Raw genomic sequence first — 19731 nt, 5'->3', positions numbered from 1 at the left:
CGCTCAGCCTTCTTCAGAGTCCAATTCTCACATCCATACATGACCACTGGAAAAACCATAGCCTTGACTAGATGGACCTTAGTCGGCAAAGTAATGTCTCTGCTTTTGAATATGCTATCCAGGTTGGTCATAACTTTCCTTCCAAGGAGTAAGTGTCTTTTAATTTCATGGCTGAAGTCACCATCTGCAGTGATTTTGGAGCCCAAATAAATAAAGTCTGATACTGTTTCCACTGTTTCCCGATCTATTTCCCATGAAGTGATGGGACCGGATGCCATGATCTTCGTTTTCTGAATGTTGAGCTTTAAGCCAACTTTTTCACTCTCCTCTTTCACTTTCATCAAGAGGCTTTTAGTTCCTCTTCACTTTCTGCCATAAGGGTGGTGTCATCTGCATATCTGAGGTTATTGAGATTTCTCCCGACAATCTTGAATCCAGCTTGTGTTTCTTCCAGTCCAGCATTTCTCATGATGTACTCTGCATAGAAGTTAAATAAGCAGGGTGACAATATAAAGCCGTGATGTACTCCTTTTCCTATTTGGAACCAGTCTGTTGTTCCATGTCCAGTTCTAACTGTTGCTTCCTCACCTGCATACAGATTTCTCAAGAGGCAGGTCAGGTGGTCTGGTATTCCCATCTCTCTCAGAATTTTCCACAGATTATTGTGATCCACACAGTCAAAGGCTTTGGCATAGTCAATAAAGCAGAAATAGATGTTTTTCTGGAACTGTCTTTCTTTTTCCATGATCCAGCGGATGTTGGCAATTTGATCTCTGGTTCCTCTGCCTTTTCTAAAACCAGCTTGAACATCTGAAAGTTCACGGTTCACGTATTGCTGAAGCCTGGCTTGGAGAATTTTGAGCATTACTTTACTAGCATGTGAGATGAGTGCAATTGTGCGGTAGTTTGAGCATTCTTTGGCATTGCCTTTCTTTGGGATTGGAATGAAAACTGACCTTTTCCAGTCCTGTGGCCACTGCTGAGTTTTCCAAATTTGCTGGCATATTGAGTGCAGCACTTTCACAGCATTATCTTTCAGGATTTGAAACAGCTCAACTGGAATTCCATCACCTCCACTGGCTTTGTTCGTAGTGATGCTTTCTAAAGCCCACTTGACTTCACATGCCAAGATGTCTGGCTCTAGATTAGTGATCACATCATCATGATTATCTGTGTTGTGAAGATCTTTTTTGTACAGTTCTTCTGTGTAATCTTGCCACCTCTTCTTAATATCTTCTGCTTCTGTTCGGTCCAAACATTTCTGTCCTTTATCGAGCCCATCTTTGCATGAAATGTTCCCTTGGTATCTCTAATTTTCTTGAAGAGATCTCTAGTCTTTCCCATTCTGTTCTTTTCCTCTATTTCTTTGCATTGATCGGTGAAGAAGGCCTTCACTTTCATCAAGAGGCTTTTAGTTCCTCTTCACTTTCTGCCATAAGGATGGTGTCATCTGCATATCTGAGGTTATTGATATTTCTCCCGGCAATCTTGAATCCAGCTTGTGTTTCTTCCAGTCCAGCATTTCTCATGATGTACTCTGCATAGAAGTTAAATAAGCAGGGTGACAATATACAGCCTTGCCGTACTCCTTTTCCTGTTTGGAACCAGTCTGCTTTTACAGGTCCAGTTCTAACTGTTGCTTCCTGACCTGCATACAGATTTCTCAAGAGGCAGGTCAGGTGGTCTGGTATTCCCATCTCTCTCAGAATTTTCCAGTTTCTTTTGATCCACACAGTCAAAGGCTTTGGCATAGTCAATAAAGCAGAAATAGATGTTTTTCTGGAACTCTCTTGACTTTTTTATGATCCAGCAGATGTTGGCAATTTGATCTCTGGTTCCTCTGCCTTTTCTATAACCAACTTGAACATCGGGAAGTTCACGGTTCATGTATTGCTGAAGCCTGGCTTGGAGAATTTTGAGCATTACTTTACTAGTATGTGAGATGAGTGCAACTGTGTGGTAGTTTGAGCATTCTTTGGCATTGCCTTTCTTTGGGATTAGAATGAAAACTGACCTTTTCCAGTCCTGTGGCCACTGCTGAGTTTTCCAAATTTGCTGGCATATTGAGTGCAGCACTTTCACAGCATCATCTTTCAGGATTTATAGCTGTGAAAAGAAGAGAAGGGAAAAGCAAAGGAGAAAAGGAAAGATATAAGCATCTGAATGCAGAGTTTCAAAGAATAGCAAGAAGAGATAAAAAGGCCTTCTTCACCGATCAATGCAAAGAAATAGAGGAAAAGAACAGAATGGGAAAGACTAGAGATCTCTTCAAGAAAATTAGAGATACCAAGGGAACATTTCATGCTAGATGGGCTTGATAAAGGACAGAAATGGTATGGACCTAAGAGAAGCAGAAGATATTAAGAAGAGGTGGCAAGAATACATGGAAAAACTGTACAAAAAAGATCTTCACGACCCAGATAATCACAATGGTGTGATTACTGATCTAGAGCCAGATATCCTGGAATTTGAAGTCAAGTGGGCCCTAGAAAGCATCTCTACGAACAAAGCTAGTGGAGGTGATGGAATTCCAGTGGAGCTATTTCAAATCCTGAAAGATGGTACGAAGACTTCTTTAAAAAACTAGAAATAAAACCACCATATTACCCAGAAATCCCACTCCTAGGCATATGCTTGGAGGAAACCAAAGTTTAAAAAGACACGTGTCCCATTGTTCATTGCAGGACTATTTACAATAGCTAGAACATCGAAGTAACCTAGATGTACATTGACAGATGAATGGATAAAGAAGCTGTGGTACATATACACAGTGGAATATTACTCAGCCATAGAAGAGAAAGCATTTAAGTCAGTTCTAATGAGGTGGATGAACCCCGAGTCTATTAAGTAGAGTGAAGTAAGTCAGAAAGAGAAAGATATAACCCATATATATGGAATTTAGAAAGGTGATACTGATTATCATTTATTTGCAAGGCAGCAATGGAGAAACAGAGAACAGACTTCAGGGAGAGGGAAGGAGAGGGTGAGATGTATGGAGAGAGTAACAGGAAAACTTACACTACTATATGCAAAACAGATAGTCAATGGGAATTTGCTGTATGACTCAAACAGGGGTTCTGTAACAATATAGAAGGGTGGGATTGGGAGAGAGATGGGAAGGAGTTTTAAGAGGGAGGTGACATCCGTACACCTATGGCTATTTCATGTTGATGTTTTACAGAAAATAATAAAATCCTGTAAAGCAAGTATCCTTCAATTAAAAAATAAATTTTTGAAAAAAATCATATAGTCAAGAAAATACCAGCAAAAATCCTTATATTTCAGTAGATTCTTGAAGTAGGAGAGGAAGCGGAATTCAGCAATGTTGGTAGTGAGATTGCAAGCAAAACGAAAAGACAAAGACCCAAACACGGTTACTTGTGTTAAAGTAACAAAAACTTTGTGCCTAGAGCACTGTGGTAAAGGTGGACAGCAGCAGGAGAGGATATAAAAAGAGATTATGGAAGACTTAGGGGAAGGCAAGAAAAGCCATAGTTCTAATGGAATATCACTCAACCATAAAAAAAGAATAAAACCCTGCTTTTTACAACAAACATGGATAGACCTTGAAAGTATTATACTAAGATAAATCAGAGAAAGAAAAATGCCATTTGATTTCACCCATATGCAGAATCTAAAAGCAAAACAAATGAACAAACAAAAATAAACAAAAAACAAACAGAACACATTAGTGATTGCGGTTGTTCAAGTCGCCCAGTCATGTCCAACTCTTTGCAACCCCATGGTCTGCAGCATGCCAGGCCTCCCTGTCCATCACCAATGCCCAGAGCTTGCTCAAACTCATGTCCATTGAGCCAGGGATGCCATCCAACCATTTCATTCTCTGTTGTCCCCTTCTCCCCCTGCCTTCTGTTTTTCCCAGCATCAGGATCTTTTCCAATGAGTCAGTTCTTCACAACAGGTGGGCAAAATATTGGAGCTTCAGCTTTGGCTTCAGTCCTTCCAACGAATATTCAGGACTGATTTCCTTTAGGATTGACTAGCTTGATGTCCTTGAAGTCCAAGGGACTCTCAAGAGTCTTCTCCAACGTCACAGTTCAAAAGCGTCAATTCTTCGGCAGTTAGCTTTCTTTATAGTCTAACTCTCACATCCATACATGACGACTGGAAAAACCATAGCTTTGACTAGACGGACCTTCGTCGGCAAAGTAATGTCTCTGCATTTCAACACTATGTCTAGGTTTGTCATTGCTTTAGATTAGTAGTTATCAGAGGGGACATGAAGGACAGTGGGTAAATAGGGTGAAGGAGATGATATATGGCAACTATATTTGTGGTAGTGATAACTCTGTAGTGTACATAGATGTCAAATCATAATGCTGTACTCCTGAAATATATTTTTTTAAAAAATAAGAATAAAATTTGCAAGACAATAAAAAAGAAATCATAAAATGTTTTGTTCAAGTTCTGAATAAAAGGCATTGGTAGTTTGATAGAGATTGTATTGAACTTGGGAGTAATGTAGTCATGTTCACAATATTCATTCTTCAAATCCAAGAACATGGTATATCTCTCCATCTGTTTGTGTTGTCTTTGATTTCTTTCATCACTGTCTTATCGTTTTCTTCAGAGGTATTTTATCTCCCTAGGTAAGTTAATTCCTAGGTATTTATTCTTTTTTCTGCAGTGGTGAATGGGATTGTTTCCTTAATTTCTCTTTCTGATTTTTGCTGTTAGTATATAGGAGTGCAAGAAATTTCTGTGTATTAATTTTATATCATATGACTTTACTAAATCCATTGATTAACTCTAGCAGTTTTCTGGTGGCATCTTTAGGATTTTCTATAGTATCATGTCATCTGCAAAAAGTGACAGAAATTACAAGTGACACTGCAGAAATGCAAGGATTCCTAAGAGACTACCACAAGCAACTATGCCAATAAAATGGACAACCTGGAAGAAATGGACAAATTCTTGAAAGACCTTCCAAGAATGAACCAGGAAGAAATAAAAAATATGACCAGACTGTTCACAAGTATTGAAACTGTGATTAAAATCTTCCAACAAAGAAGAGGCTAGGGTCAGATGACTTCACAGGTGAATTCTATGAAACATTTAGAGAAGACCTAACACATTCCCTTCTCAAAATCTTCTAAAAAATTGAAGAGGGAGAAACACTCATTCTATGAGGCTACCAGCACCCTGACACCAAAACTAGACAAAGAAACCACACAAAAAAGGAAAATAACAGGCCAATAGAACTGATGAACATGGATACAAAAATCCTCAACAAAATACTAGCAACAGAATCCAACAATACATTAAAAGGGTAATACTCTATGGTCAACTGGGATTTATGTTAGGAATGCAAGGATTCTTCAATATATGCAAATCAATCAATGTGATACACCACATTAGCAAACTGAAGGATAAAAGCATATGATATGATATGATAATCTCAATAGATGCAGAAAAAGTTTTAGACAAAATTCAACACCCATTTATGATAAAACTCTTCAGAAACTTGGCATACCTTTATTTAAGCCCATATACAAGCACATAGCAAACATTATTCTCAATGTTGAAAAACTGAATGCATTTCCTCTAAGATCAGGAACACACCTAGGGTGCCTACTCTCACCGCTATTATTCAACATAATTTTGGAAGTCCTAGCCATGGCGATCAGAGAAGAAAAAGAAATAAAAGGGATCCAAGAAAAGAAAATGCAAAATACTTTTTTATCTTATATTGAAAGTGCAACTTTCATATGGAGGCAGGGTTGCTAAAAGAAAGGCATATCTATAGACTCTAATATGAGTCAAGAAAAAGCAAAATAGTTACATGACAATTTAAAGCAAGCAGGTGATGGATCAAAAACTGGAGAATTTGATGCTAGCAAAGGATAGTTTAATAAGTTTAAAAAGAGGTTTGTTTGGTTTTTGTTTTTTTTTTTTTTTTTTAATGTCAGGACCATAGGAGGAGAACCTTATGGTAACCAAGAGGCAGCAGACAAGTTCCCAAATGCCATTAGAATAGTTCTTCTTCTTCTTTTTTTTTTTTTTAATGCAGACAAAAGTGCCCTATTCTGGAAATAAATTCCATGCAGGACATTTATTACTAAAGAAGAGATATGAGCACTAGGATTTAAGGCAGGGAGGGATAGGCTAACTACTGACCTGTGCAAATACAATGGAGTTTACAATCAGCACTGCTCTTATTTATAAAATTGCTAACACTTGTGCCTTGAAGGGAACAGATAAACACCAGCTACTAGTCTTTTAGTTGTACAACAAGAAGGACTGAAAGTGAGAACAGTTTTTCTGGATTGGTTCCATTGAAGCTTTGTCCTTGAAGTTAGAAAGTATCTTGCCAGTAAGGAGCTGCCTTTTAAAGTTATTTAGCTACTGGACAATGCCACTGGCCACCCAGAACCCCGTGAGTACAATTATTGAGTTCAGTATTGAAGGCATCAAAGTGATCTACTTCCCCTCAAACACAACCTCTCTAATTCAGCCTCTAGATCGGGGGCCCTAGGGACCTTTAAGGCTCATTCCACATGGTACTTTATGGAAAGAACTATCAACACAATGGAAAAGAACCCTGATAGAGAGAACATGATGAAAGCCTGGTAAGACTGCATCACTGAAGACACCATGGTTATTTTTTAAAAAGCCATTAAGCCTGAAACAGTAAATTCCTGTTGCCAAAAACTGTGTTCAGATGTGTTACATGACTCCACAGGATTTATAATAGAGCCAATCGAGGAAATCATGAGAGAGATCGTAGATATAACCTAAAAAGGGTGGGGGGTGTGTGTGGAGGAAGGGTTTCAAGATAAAGATCTTGGAGAAATTCAGGAGCTGATAGACATCACATTCAGAGGAATTAACAGAAGACAACTTGATGAAGATGTGTGCTTTTGAACTAGATGGGAAAGAAGTTGTAGAAGCAGCAATGCTAGAAAACAAATTGACATTAGACAATCTGGCAGAAGGGCTCCAATTATGCAAAACTGCATTTGACTTCTTTTACAACATGGACCCTCTGTAATATGAGCAATGAAACTAAAGCAAATACTGGAAGGATTGGTACCATTACCATGTTAAAACATTTTTAGTAAAAAGAAAAAGTAAAAAAGACAGAAATTACAATATATTTCCATAAAGTTACACAGAATGTGCCTGCCTCTCCTGACTCCCCTTAGAACTCCTCCACCTCTTCTGCCTCTTGCTACCCTGACACAGCAAGATTAACTTTCTTTTTGTCCCCCTCCTCAGACTACTCAAGGTAAATACTATGAGAATGAAAACCTTTAATATGATCCATTTCACTTAATGAATAGTAAATAATAATCCTGCTGTTAATAAACTTATCTGTTGTGTTTATATGTCTTCATGTGAAAATCTAATAACTGTATGGCAAGAACTGTAAGAGATATTTTCATGTCATTATCATCTCCTAAGTATTCATTATATAGAATACCATATGCAAGATTTGTATTTAAGTGGAAAGCCTATCATTCTATAGGCATAAAGAGATATTTCTTAAGATTCATAATGTGTTAATGTCCTTGCTACTTTATACCTTGTTTTCAAAGTATTATATTACTGTAGGGTATGCCTCTCTCTCATAACTGGGGAAACAGTATCAGCCTATCATCGTGATTTTTTTAATGTAATATTTCCAATTTGTACCATGAATATTACTGTATACTATATGCCATAAAATTCTTATAATCATTCACTTTTATTTTTATTGAAGGATAATTGGTTTACAGAATTTTGTTGTTTTCTGTCAATACTCAACATGAATCAGCCATAGGTATATAGATATACATATATCCTCTCCCTTTTGAAACTCCCTCCTCATCCCACCCCTCTAGATTGATACAGAACCACTGTTTGAGTTTCCTGAGCCATACAGCAAATTCCCATTGGCTATCTATTTTACATATTGCAATGTAAGTTTCCATGTTACTCTTTCCATACATCTCACCCTCTAATCCCCTCTCCCCATGTCCACAACTCTATTCTGCATTGTTTCTCCATTGCTGCCCTGTAAGTAAATTCTTCAGTACCATTTTTCTAGATTCCGTATATGTGTGTTAGAATACGATATTTACCTTTCTCTCTCTGACTCACTTCACTCTGTATAATAGGTTCTAGGTTCAACCACCTCATTAGAACTGACTCAATGGTGTTTCTTTTTATGGCTGAGTAATATCCATTGTGAATTTCTTCTCTGATCTTAATGATTTCTTTCCTTCTAATTTGGGGGGACAGGGAAGGTTGTTCTTTTTCCAGTTCCTTTAGGTATAAAGTTAGGTTTTCTATTCGATGTTTTTCTTGTTTCTGAGGTAGGACTGTATTGCTATAAACTTCCCTCTTAGAACTGCTTTTGCTGCATCCCATAGGTTTTGAGTTGTGTTTTCACTGCAATTTGTTTCTAGAAATTTTTTATCTCCCTTTTGATTTCTTTAGTATCCTGTTGGTTATTTAGAAACATATTGTTTAAAGTCCCTGTGTTGTATTTCTTACAGTTTTTTTTTTTCCTTGTAGTTTATATCTAGTCTCAGACCATTGTGGTCTGAGAAGATGCTTGCTGCTGCTGCTAAGTCGCTTCAGTCATGTCCGACTCTGTGAGACCCCATAGACGGCAGCCCACCAGTCTCTGCCACCCCTGAGAGTTTCAAGGCAAGAATACTGGAATGGGTTGCCATTTCCTTCTCCAATGCATGAGAGTGAAAAGTGAAAGTGAAGTCGCTCAGTCGTATCTGACTCTTCGAGACCCAATGGACCGCAGCCTATCAGGCTCCTCCAGCCATGGGATTTTCCAGGCAAGAGTAGAGAAGTGGGTTGCCATTGCCTTCTCCAGAAGATGCTTGATACTATTTCAATTTTCTTAAATTTACTGAGGTTTGATTTGTGACCAAAGATGTCTATCGTGAAGAATGTTCCATATCCTGGAGAATATCCACAGAAGGTATATTTTTCTGCAATTGGATGGAATGCCCTGAAGATATCGATGAGATCCATCTCATCTAATGTATCATTTAAGACGTGTTTCCTTATTAATTTTTTTTTTTTTTGATGATCGGTCCATTGGTGTGAGTGGGGCATTAAAGTCTCCTACTCTTATTGTGTTACTGTCAATTTCTCCTTTTATGTCTGTTAGTGTTTGTCTTATATATTGAGGTGCTCCTATGTTGGGTGCATAGATATTTACAGTTGTTATGGCTTCCTCTTGGATTGATCCCTTGATCATTATATTTTGTCCTTCCTTATCTCTTGTAATCTTTATTTTAAGGTCTATTTTGTCTGATATAAGGATTGCTACTGCAGCTTTCTTTTTCCCATTTGCATGGACTATACTTTTCCATCTTCTCACTTTCAGTCTATATGTATCCTGAGGTCTGAAGTAGGTTTCTTATAGACAGCATATGTGGGCCCTGTTTTTGTATCCATTCACCCAGTCTTTTGGTTAGAACACTTAATCCATTTACATTTAAAGTAATTATTGATATATATGTTCCTATTGACATTTCCTTAATTGTTTGGGGTTGATTTTGTAGATCTTTTTCCTTCTCTTCTGTTTCCTGACTATATAAGTCCCTTTAACACTTGTAATAAACCTGGTTTGGTGGTACTAAATTTTATTAACTTTTGCTTGTCTGAAAAGCTTTTGATTTCTCCATCAATTTTGAATGAGATCCTTGCCAGTCACAGTAATCTTGGTTGTAGATTTTTCCCTTTCAGTACTTTAAATATATCCTGCCATTCCTTCTGGCCTGCAGAGTTTCTGCTAAAAGATCAGGTGTTAAACATATGGATTTTCGTTGTATGTTACTTCTTGCTTTTCCCTTGCTGCTTTTAATATTCTTTCTTTCTGCTTAGTCTTATTAGTTTGATTAGTATGTGTCTTGGTGTGTTTCTCCTTGGATTTATTCTGTATGGGACTCTGCACCTCTTGGACTTGATTATTTCCTTTTCCATGTTGGGGAAATTTTTAACTATAATCTCTTCAAAAATTTTTTCATACCTTTCTTTTTCTCTTCTTCTGGAATCTCTATAATTTGAATGTTGGTGCATTTGATATTGTCCTGGAGGTCTCTGAGACTGTCCTCAGTTCTTTTCATTCTTTTTACTTTATTCTGCTCTTCAGAACTTATTTCCAACATTTTGTCTTCCAGCTCACTTATTCATTCTTCTGTTCCAGATATTCTGCTATTGATTCCTTCCAGAGTATTTTTAATTTCAGTAATTGTGCTGTTTGTCACTGTATGTTTATTCTTTAATTCTTCTAGTTCTTTGTTAATTGATTCTTGTATTTTTTCCATTTTGCTTTAAAGGTTTTTTATAATCTTTACTATGATTATTCTGAATTCCTTTTCAAGTAATTTGCCTGTTTCCTCTTTGTTTATTTAGACTTCTGTGCTTCTAATTTGTTCCTTCATTTGTGTAGTATTTCTCTGCCTTTTCATTTTTTTTTTAACTTATTGTGTTTGAGGTCTCCTTTTCCCAGTCTTCAAGACTGTATTCTTTCTTCTTTTGGTTTCTGCCCTCCTAAGGTTGGTCCAGTGGTTAGTGTAAGCTTCATATAGAGTGAGATTTGTGCTGAGTTTTTTGTTGGTGTTGTTTGTTTTTCCTCTGATTGGCAAGGCTGAGTAAGATGGTAATCCTATCTGCTGGTGATTGAGTTTGTATTTTTGTTTTGTTTGTTTAGATGAGGTGTCCTGCCCAGGGTGCTACTGGTGGTTGGGTGATGTTGGGTCTTGTATTCAAGTGGTTTCCTGTGTGTGAGTTCTCACTATTTGATACTCCCTAGGATTAGTTCTCTTGTAGTCTGGGGTCTTGGAGTCAGTGCTCCCACTCCAAAGCCTCAGAGCTTGATCTATGGTCAGGAATGAAGATTCCACAAGTGGTTTGTTATGACATTAAGTGAGATTAAAACAAATACCCAAAAATGAGAAACCAAAGATGAACCCCAGACAAATGACAGTTACAAAATCAGACAAATAATAATTAAAATAATGGAACATACACATTTACATATACACCCATAAGCAAAGTCAAAACATCCCAACAAAATAAAGTACAGTAGATTGACCCAGTAAACAAAGGAAATCCAAAGTTATATTTACCAGTTAGGAATGAAACTAACTAAAACAAATGAAAGCAAGATACCAAGTGGAGAATAAAGGAATGAAAACAAAACTAACATATATGTTGAGAGGAAGGGAAAGAAAGCAAGAATAGATACGCAAGGTTAAATAGAGGTAGATGAAGAAGATTTATATACATTAAAGATTAACTGCAAGGGGAAAAGAACAGTAGGAAAGGCAAACAAAGGAGTAAATGTATAAAAAGTATAATAGTTTAAAAAAATTAAAAGTTAAAATTATAAAAAAGAGAAAAGAAAAAAAAAAGGAAGAACAAAGAAGAAAAGGAAAAATCCATAGAACTCCAAAAGCCCAATGTGGAGGCAGAGGTTTATAACAACTATAAAAAGTGTGACTGAATATACACATATACATATACACCCATAAGCAAAATCAAACAATCCAACAAAAGTAAAGTACAATAGATTGACTCAGTGAACAAAGGAAACAAAAAATTATATCTATAAGTTAAGAATGAAACTGACTGAAGCACAAACTAGAAAATAAAACAAAGGCAAGGTGCCAATTGGGGAATAAAGCAATGAAAATAAAACTAACAAATATGTTGAGAGGAAAAGAAAGAAAGAATGAACTGATATGAAAAGTTAAATAGAGGTAGATAAAGAAGATTTCTATACATTAAAATTTAATGGCAAGGGGGAAAGAAAAGTAGGAAAAGCAAACGAATAAGTGTAAAAAATAATATGATAGGTTTTAAAAAAAATTTTTAAGAGAAAAGAACAACAACAAAAGGTAAACTCCACAGAACTGCAAAAGCCCAACGTAGAGACAGAGGTTTATAACAACAATAAAAAGTGTGACTGAATATACACATATACACCCATAAGCAAAATCAAAACAGTCCAACAAAAATAAAGTATAATAAATTGATCCAATGAATAAAGGAAAACAAAAATTATATCTACTAGTTAAGAATAAAACTAACTAAAGCACAAACTGGAAAACAAAACTAAAGCAAGGTGTCAAGTGGGGAATAGAGCAATAAAAATAAAACTAACAAATATGTTGAGATGAAAGGAAAGAAAGAAAAGAAATAATTGATATGCAAATGTAAATAGAGGTAGATGAAGATTTATATACATTAAAGTTTAACAGCAAGGGGAAAAGAACAGTAGGAAAAGCAAACAAAGGCATAAAAGTAGAAAAAATAACAGGTTTAAAAAGTTAAAATTAAACATTAAAAAAAAAAAGGAAAACTCCACAGAACTGCAAAAGCCCAATGTAGAGGCAGAGGTTTATAACAACAATAAAAAATGTGACTGAGGAAAAAAAAAAAAAAAAAAGAGCTCAAAAGCTTAATTAGATTTCATAAGATTTCAAAGTACTAGTAAAATCAACAACAATAACATAGGTGGGGGAGAAAGCAAAAGAATCTACAGAACAAGTCAAAACATAAGAATAATAAATGGTTTTCTGGAGTCACTGCTGTCAGAGTCCTTTCTCTCGCTCGGAGTCACAGTCCACCTTACCTCCCTGGGATAACCCCCAACACTGTGCTGGTCTCTGGACCTACTGTGGGGGCAGCTAAGACTCCAATCTGGTCCTACTCCTGTGTGTTCTTGCCTCCAATGTTCACAGCTATCAGAACTAGTGCATTTTCTTTTGTGGGAGCTTTCAATATCATTTTATATATTCCACAGACAGAGTCTGCCTAGTTGATCGTGTGGGTTAAGACTGCAGCTTGTATGCCTAGTGGAAAGGTTTTGGGTCCTTTTCCTTAGTCACATTGCTCCTGGGTTTCAATTGTGGTTTTATCTCCAACTCTACATGTGGGTCATCCACTGAGGTTTGCTCCTGAGGCTACTCTGGAGGCCTTGGGTTTGTCCCTGTGATGACCAGGTGTGGAGATGGTGCAGCTGCTTGGGTTGCAGGGGTTCTGGCAGCACTAGGTACTCAGGGGTGTTGGTGGCTAGGGAAGAGGGAAATATAGTGCTCTAGAAGGGTGTGGCACATTGGGCACCTAATGACCTGGGGAGTTCCTCTTTTGGTATCCTATCATTTTGCCTTTTCATACTGTTCATGGGGTTCTCAAGGCAAGAATACTGAAGTGGCTTGCCATTCCCTTCTCCAGCGGACCACATTCTGTCAGACCTCTCCACCATGACCCGCCCGTCTTGGGTTGTCCTGCAGGCATGGCTTGGTTTCACTGAGTTAGACAAGGCTATGGTTCTAGTGTGATTAGATTGACTAGTTTTCTGTGAGTATGGTTTCAGTGTGTCTGCCCTCTGATGTCTTCTTGAAACACCTACCATCTTACTTGAGTTTCTCTTACCTTGGTTGTGGGGATCTCTTCATGGCAGCTCCAGCAAAGCACAGCCACTGCTCCTTACTTTGGACTAGGGGTATCTTCTTACCACTGCTGTTCCTGACATTCAACATGGGATCAGTGGAGAAATAACTCCAGAAAGAATGAAGGGATGGAGCCAAAGCAAAAACAGTACCCAGTTGTGGATGTGACTGGTGATAGAAGCAAGATCCAATGCTGTAAAGAGCATTATTGCATAGGAACCTGGAATGTCAGGTCCATGAATCAAGGCAAATTGGAAGTGGTCAAACAAGAGATGGCAAGGGTGAACATCGACATTCTAGGAATCAGAGAACTAAAATGGACTGGAATGGGTGAATTTAACTCAGATGACCATTATATTGACTACTGCAGACAGGAATCCCTCAGAAGAAATGGAGTAGCCATCATGGTCAACAAAAGAGTCTGAAATGCAGTACTTGGATGCAGTCTCAAAAACGACAGAATGATCTCTCTTCATCTCTAAGGCAAACCATTCAATATCACAGTTATCCAAGTCTTTGCCCCAACCAATAATGCTGAAGAAACTGAAGTTGAACGGTTTTATGAAGACCTACAAGACCTTTTAGAACTAATACCCAAAAAAGACGTCCTTTTCATTATAGAGGATTGGAATGCAAAAGTAGGAAGTCAAGAAACACCTGGAGTAACAGGCAAATTTGGACTTGGAATGCAGAATGAAGCAGGGCAAAGACTAACAGAGTTTTGCCAAGAAAATGCACTGGTCATAGCAAACATCCCCTTCCAACCACACAAGAGAAGACTACACATGGACATCACCAGATGGTCAACACCGAAATCAGATTGGTTATATTCTTTGCAGCCAAAGATGGAAAAGCTCTATACAGTCAGCAAAAACAAAACTGGGAGCTGACTGAGGCTCAGATCATGAACTCCTTATTACCAAATTCAGACTCAAATTGAAGAAAGTAGGGAAAACTGCTAGACCATTCAGGTATGACCTAAATCAAATCCCTTATGATTATACAGTGGAAGTTAGAAACAGATTTAAGGGCCTAGATCTGATAGATAGAGTGCCTGATGAACTATGGAATGAGGTTCGTGACATTGAACAGGAGACAGGGATCAAGACCATTCCCATGGAAAAGAAATGCAAAAAAGCAAAATGGCTGTCTGGGGAGGCCTTACAAATAGCTGTGAAAAGAAGAGAGGCCAAAAGCAAAGGAGAAAAGGAAAGATACAAGCATCTGAATGCAGAGTTCCAAACAAGAGCAAGAAGAGATAAGAAAGCCTTCTTCAGTGATCAATGCAAAGAAATAGAGGAAAAGAACAGAATGGGAAAGACTAGAGATCTCTTCAAGAAAATTAGAGATACCAAGGGAACATTTCATGCAAAGATGGGCTCGATAAAGGACAGAAATGTTTGGACCGAACAGAAGCAGAAGATATTAAGAAGAGGTGGCAAGAATACACAGAAGAACTGTACAAAAAAAGATCTTCACAACCCAGGTAATCATGATGATGTGATCACTCATCTAGAGCCAGACATCTTGGCATGTGAAGTCAAGTGGGCTTTAGAAAGCCTCACTACGAACAAAGCTAGTGGAGGTGATGGAATTCCAGTTGAGCTCTTTCAAATCCTGAAAGATAATGCTGTGAAAGTGCTGCGCTCAATATGCCAGCAAATTTGGAAAACTCAGCAGTGGCCACAGGACTGGAAAAGGTCAGTTTTCATTCCAATCCCAAAGAAAGGCAAGGCCAAAGAATGCTCAAACTACCGCACAATTGCACTCATCTCACATGCTAGTAAATTAATGCTCAAAATTCTCCAAGCCAGGCTTCAGCAATACATGAACCGTGAACTTTCAGATGTTCAAGCTGGTTTTAGAAAAGGCAGAGGAACCAGAGATCAAATTGCCAACATCCGCTGGATCATCAAAAAAGCAAGACAGTTCCAGACAAACATCTATTTCTGCTTTATTGACTATGCCAAAGCCTTTGACTGTGTGGATCACAAGAAACTGTGGAAAATTCTGAAAGAGATGGGCATACCAGACCACCTGACCTGCCTCTTGAGAAATCTGTATGCAGGTCAGGAAGCAACAGTTAGAACTGGACATGGAATAACAGGCTGGTTCCAAATAGGAAAAGGAGTACATCAAGGCTGTAAATTGTCACCCTGCTTATTTAACTTCTATGCAGAGTACATCATGAGAAATGCTGGACTGGAAGAAACACAAGCTGGAATCAAGATTGCCGGGAGAAATCTCAATAACCTCAGATATGCAGATGACACCACCCTTATGGCAGAAAGTGAAGAGGAACTAAAAGCCTCTTGATGAAAGTGAAAGAGGAGAGTGAAAAAGTTGGCTTAAAGCTCAACATTCAGAAAACGAAGATCATGGCATCCAGTCCCATCACTTCACGGGAAATAGATGGGGAAACAGTGGAAACATTGTCTGACTTAATTTTGGGGGGCTCCAAAATCACTACAGATGGTGACTGCAGCCATAAAATTAAAAGATGCTTACTCCTTGGAAGAAAAGTTATGACCAGCCTAGATAGTATATTCAAAAGCAGAAACGTTACTTTGCCGACTAAGGTCCGTCTAGTCAAGGCTACGGTTTTCCCTGTGGTCATGTATGGATGTGAGAGCTGGACTGTGAAGAAGGCTGAGTGCCGAAGAATTGATGCTTTTGAAGTGTGGTGTTGGAGAAGACTCTTGAGAGTCCCTTGGACTGCAGGGAGATCCAACCAGTCCATTCTGAAGGAGATCAACCCTGGGATTTCTTTGGAAGGAATGATGCTGAAGCTGAAGCTCCAGTACTTTGGCCACCTCATGCGAAGTGTTGACTCATTGGAAAAGACTCTGATGCTGGAAGGGATTGGGGGCAGGAGGAGAAGGGGACGACAGAGGATGGGATGGCTGGATGGCATCACAGACTCGATGGACATGAGTCTGAGTGAACTCCTTGAGTTGGTGATGGACAGGGAGGCCTGGCGTGCTGCGATTCATGGGTTCGCCAAGAGTCAGACACGACTGAGTGACTGAACTGAACTGAACTGAACTGAACTGAACTGAACTGAACTGAACTGAGAAGGGGCTGGGAACCAGTATTGGCCAACATGCTCCAGTATTCTTGCCTGGAGAAATCCCCTCCCTGACAGAGAAGCCTAGCAGGCCAATTTTCAGGGTGGCAAAGATTTAGACATGACTAAAGCAACCTTGAACACATAGATGAAAATATTTCTTTTGCTTGTGGCGGTTCTGCCCTAGTGAGAGTTGAGCGTGAAGGTGGCACAGCTGCTTGACTTGCGGGGACCCTAGTGGCACAAAGTGTGCAGGGACATGGACTGCCTCCACCCTAGGAGTTATGGCCCTATCAGGGTCTTTTTTTGAACTTCTTGTAGCTGGCCATCAGAAGGCCTCTTTGGCCAGTCTTTCTCTGTAGCTCTGCCTGTTCAGGCGCTTAGAGAGCTCCCTTGCCTGGGGTCCTTCTCTGTTGTTGGGCTCATCAGGCACATAGAGGGGGGCCTCCTGGCTGGGGTCCTACTCTGTAGATCAGTGCATCAGGCACTTATACAGGCACCCTGGTTGGGGTCCTACTGTGTAGTTCAGGGCATCAGATGTTTGGTGGGCCAGCCTCTCTATTGTTCAGCTGTGGATGCTGGACTGTGGAGAGAGAGAGAGACTATGGTGATGGCTCCACCACCTACGCGTGACTCAGCAGTATCACCTTGCTTCCATGACTGCCTGGCTTTCCTCCACAGGCATTTCCCATCATGATCTCCTCCCTCACACCCCCTGGATTCATCTCTCCATAGTCAACAGTAGCTGTCACACTGAGATTGCTCCACAATCCCTAAACTCCAGCTCCCAGCCTCTGCACCTTCCTGAGGACCTACATCCTTGTCCAGGTTGTGTATGGCTGCGTCAAGGACTGTCTGCTCTCATTCCATTTAGGCTGCCACAGATCAGCTCTTTCACTCTCAGGCTTAAATGTTTCTCCTCTGACCCAGACAACTGCCTCACTGTGGGGATCAGACCCCTGCTTCAGTTCCCACACCCACTGAGGGCAGGTCCAGTCCTACCAACACTCCTGTTTTTCCCCCTAGTTCCTTCATCTTACCGAGTTTAGCATGGTTCTATATATTCTTTTCTGCTGGTCAGGTACTCCTGTCCACTCTCAGCTGGTGTTCTGCATGCACTTCTGTGTCTGAAGGTGTGTTTCTGATGTATCAGTGGAGAGAGATGTACTCCATATCCACCTACTCCTCCATCATTTTGTTCTTTCTAATGATTTGTTATTTTAATGTGTAGGCTAGGCTACCATGAAGTAATTATATTGATTACACTAAGCTAGCATAAGGCAATCACATTGCTGTTTCTTTATTATCAATACATGAATCATTATACCTGTAAATAAATTTTCACATAATCTTTACATTTTTGATATCTAGTACTAATACAAACAACATCTACAGTGATTTCAATCATATAAGACAATATTGATGGAGATACTGCCAAGACAGATAATTCATCTTGTATGTAGATGATGTAAACTTAAAGTATAGATAAATACAGTGTGGTACTGTTAAATGTATTTTCTTTTTCTCATGATTTTCTTAATAATATTTTCTTTTCTCTAGCTTACTCTATTGTAAGAATACAGAACATAATACTGTATAAAATATGTTAACCAACTGTTTATCAGTAAAGCTTCCAGTCAAGAGTAGGTTATTAGTAAAGTTTTCAGGGAGTCAAAAAGTATATGCAAATATTCTGCTGCATGGGCAGAGGGGTGAGTGCCCCTAACAACCAATATCATTTAAGGGGTCATCTGTATTTAAGAAATTAACTTATCAGGGGGAAGGATAGTGTTAAAGCAAATATAGAGCAAACCAATGAAAATAATTTTTATTTCAAAAAAAAGGAGAGATATGAAAGGTAGCTATCAATTTAAAATAAAATATTCTAGAAAGGCTATGATCTGCTTTTATTTTCAGGATTTAATGACAAAGCATGAAGAGGTAGAAAAATGAAAATAGAGAGGCAAAGTAATAATAGAAAAAAAAAAAGGACAATTTAGGTAGAAAACAAAAGAAGTAAAGAATTCTCTTCAGTTACAGACTAATGTGTTTAATTTATAAGAAAAAGCCTGAGTACACACTTTGTTTTTCTGCAAATGTATGGCTCCTATCTTCTTTAAAATGAGCATTCTTACAAAAGGCATTCTTCATGATCAGAATGACAATATAATTTAATGCCCATATTAGGGTATTTCTGTCTAGAACTAATGCTAAGCCAGATAAACTACCAATACCACTGACATAATCAGGAGCATCCAGATAAACCAGAATGGCCATGTAGTAGATTATGAGAATGAAAACAATTCCTCACCCCTCTGTATCCATTTCTATTCAGAAAGACTTTCAGTTCAGTTCAGTTCAGTTCCTCAGTCGTGTCTGACTCTTTGTGATCCCATGAACTGCAGCATGCCAGGCCTCCCTATCCATCACCAACTCCCAGAGTTTACCCAAACTCATATCCATTGAGTTGGTGATGCCATCTAACCATCTCATCCTCTGTAGTCACCTTTTCCTCCTGCCCTCAATCTTTTGCAGCATCAGGGTCTTTTCAAATGAGTCAGCTCTTCACATCAGGTGGCCAAAGTATTGGAGTTTCAGCTTCAACATCAGTCCTTCCAATGAACAGCCAGGACTGATCTCCTTTAGCATGGACTGGTTGGATCTCCTTGCAGTCCAAGGGACTCTCAAGAGTCTTCTCCAACACCACAGTTCAAAAGCATCAATTCTTCGGTGCTCAGCTTTCTTTATAGTCCAACTCTCACATCCATACATGACTACTGGAAAAACCATAGCCTTGACTAGACGGAACTTTGTTGACAAAGTATTGTCCCTGCTTTTTAATATTCTGTCTAGGTTGGTCTTAACTTTCCTTCCAAGGAGTAAGCGTCTTTTAATTTCATGGCTGCAGTCACCATCTGCAGTGATTTTGGAGCCCCAAAAAATAAAGTCTGACACTGTTTCCCCATCTAGTTCCCATGAAGTGATGGGACCTGATGCCATGATCTTCGTTTTCTGAATGTTGAGCTTTAAGCCAACTTTTCACTCTCCTCTTTTACTTTCATCAAGAGGCTCTTTAGTTCTTCATATTCTGCCATAAGGGTGGTGTCATCTGCATATCTGAGGTAATTGGTATTTCTCCTGGCAATCTTGATTCCAGCCTGTGCTTCCTCCATCCAGCATTTCTCATGATGTACTCTGCATAGAAGTTAAATAAGCAGGGTGACAATATACAGC

This window comes from Oryx dammah, unplaced genomic scaffold (genome assembly GCF_014754425.2).
Source record: "Oryx dammah isolate SB20612 unplaced genomic scaffold, SCBI_Odam_1.1 HiC_scaffold_17, whole genome shotgun sequence".
NCBI lineage: Eukaryota > Metazoa > Chordata > Mammalia > Artiodactyla > Bovidae > Oryx > Oryx dammah.
Note: the sequence above shows the minus strand (reverse complement) of the source record.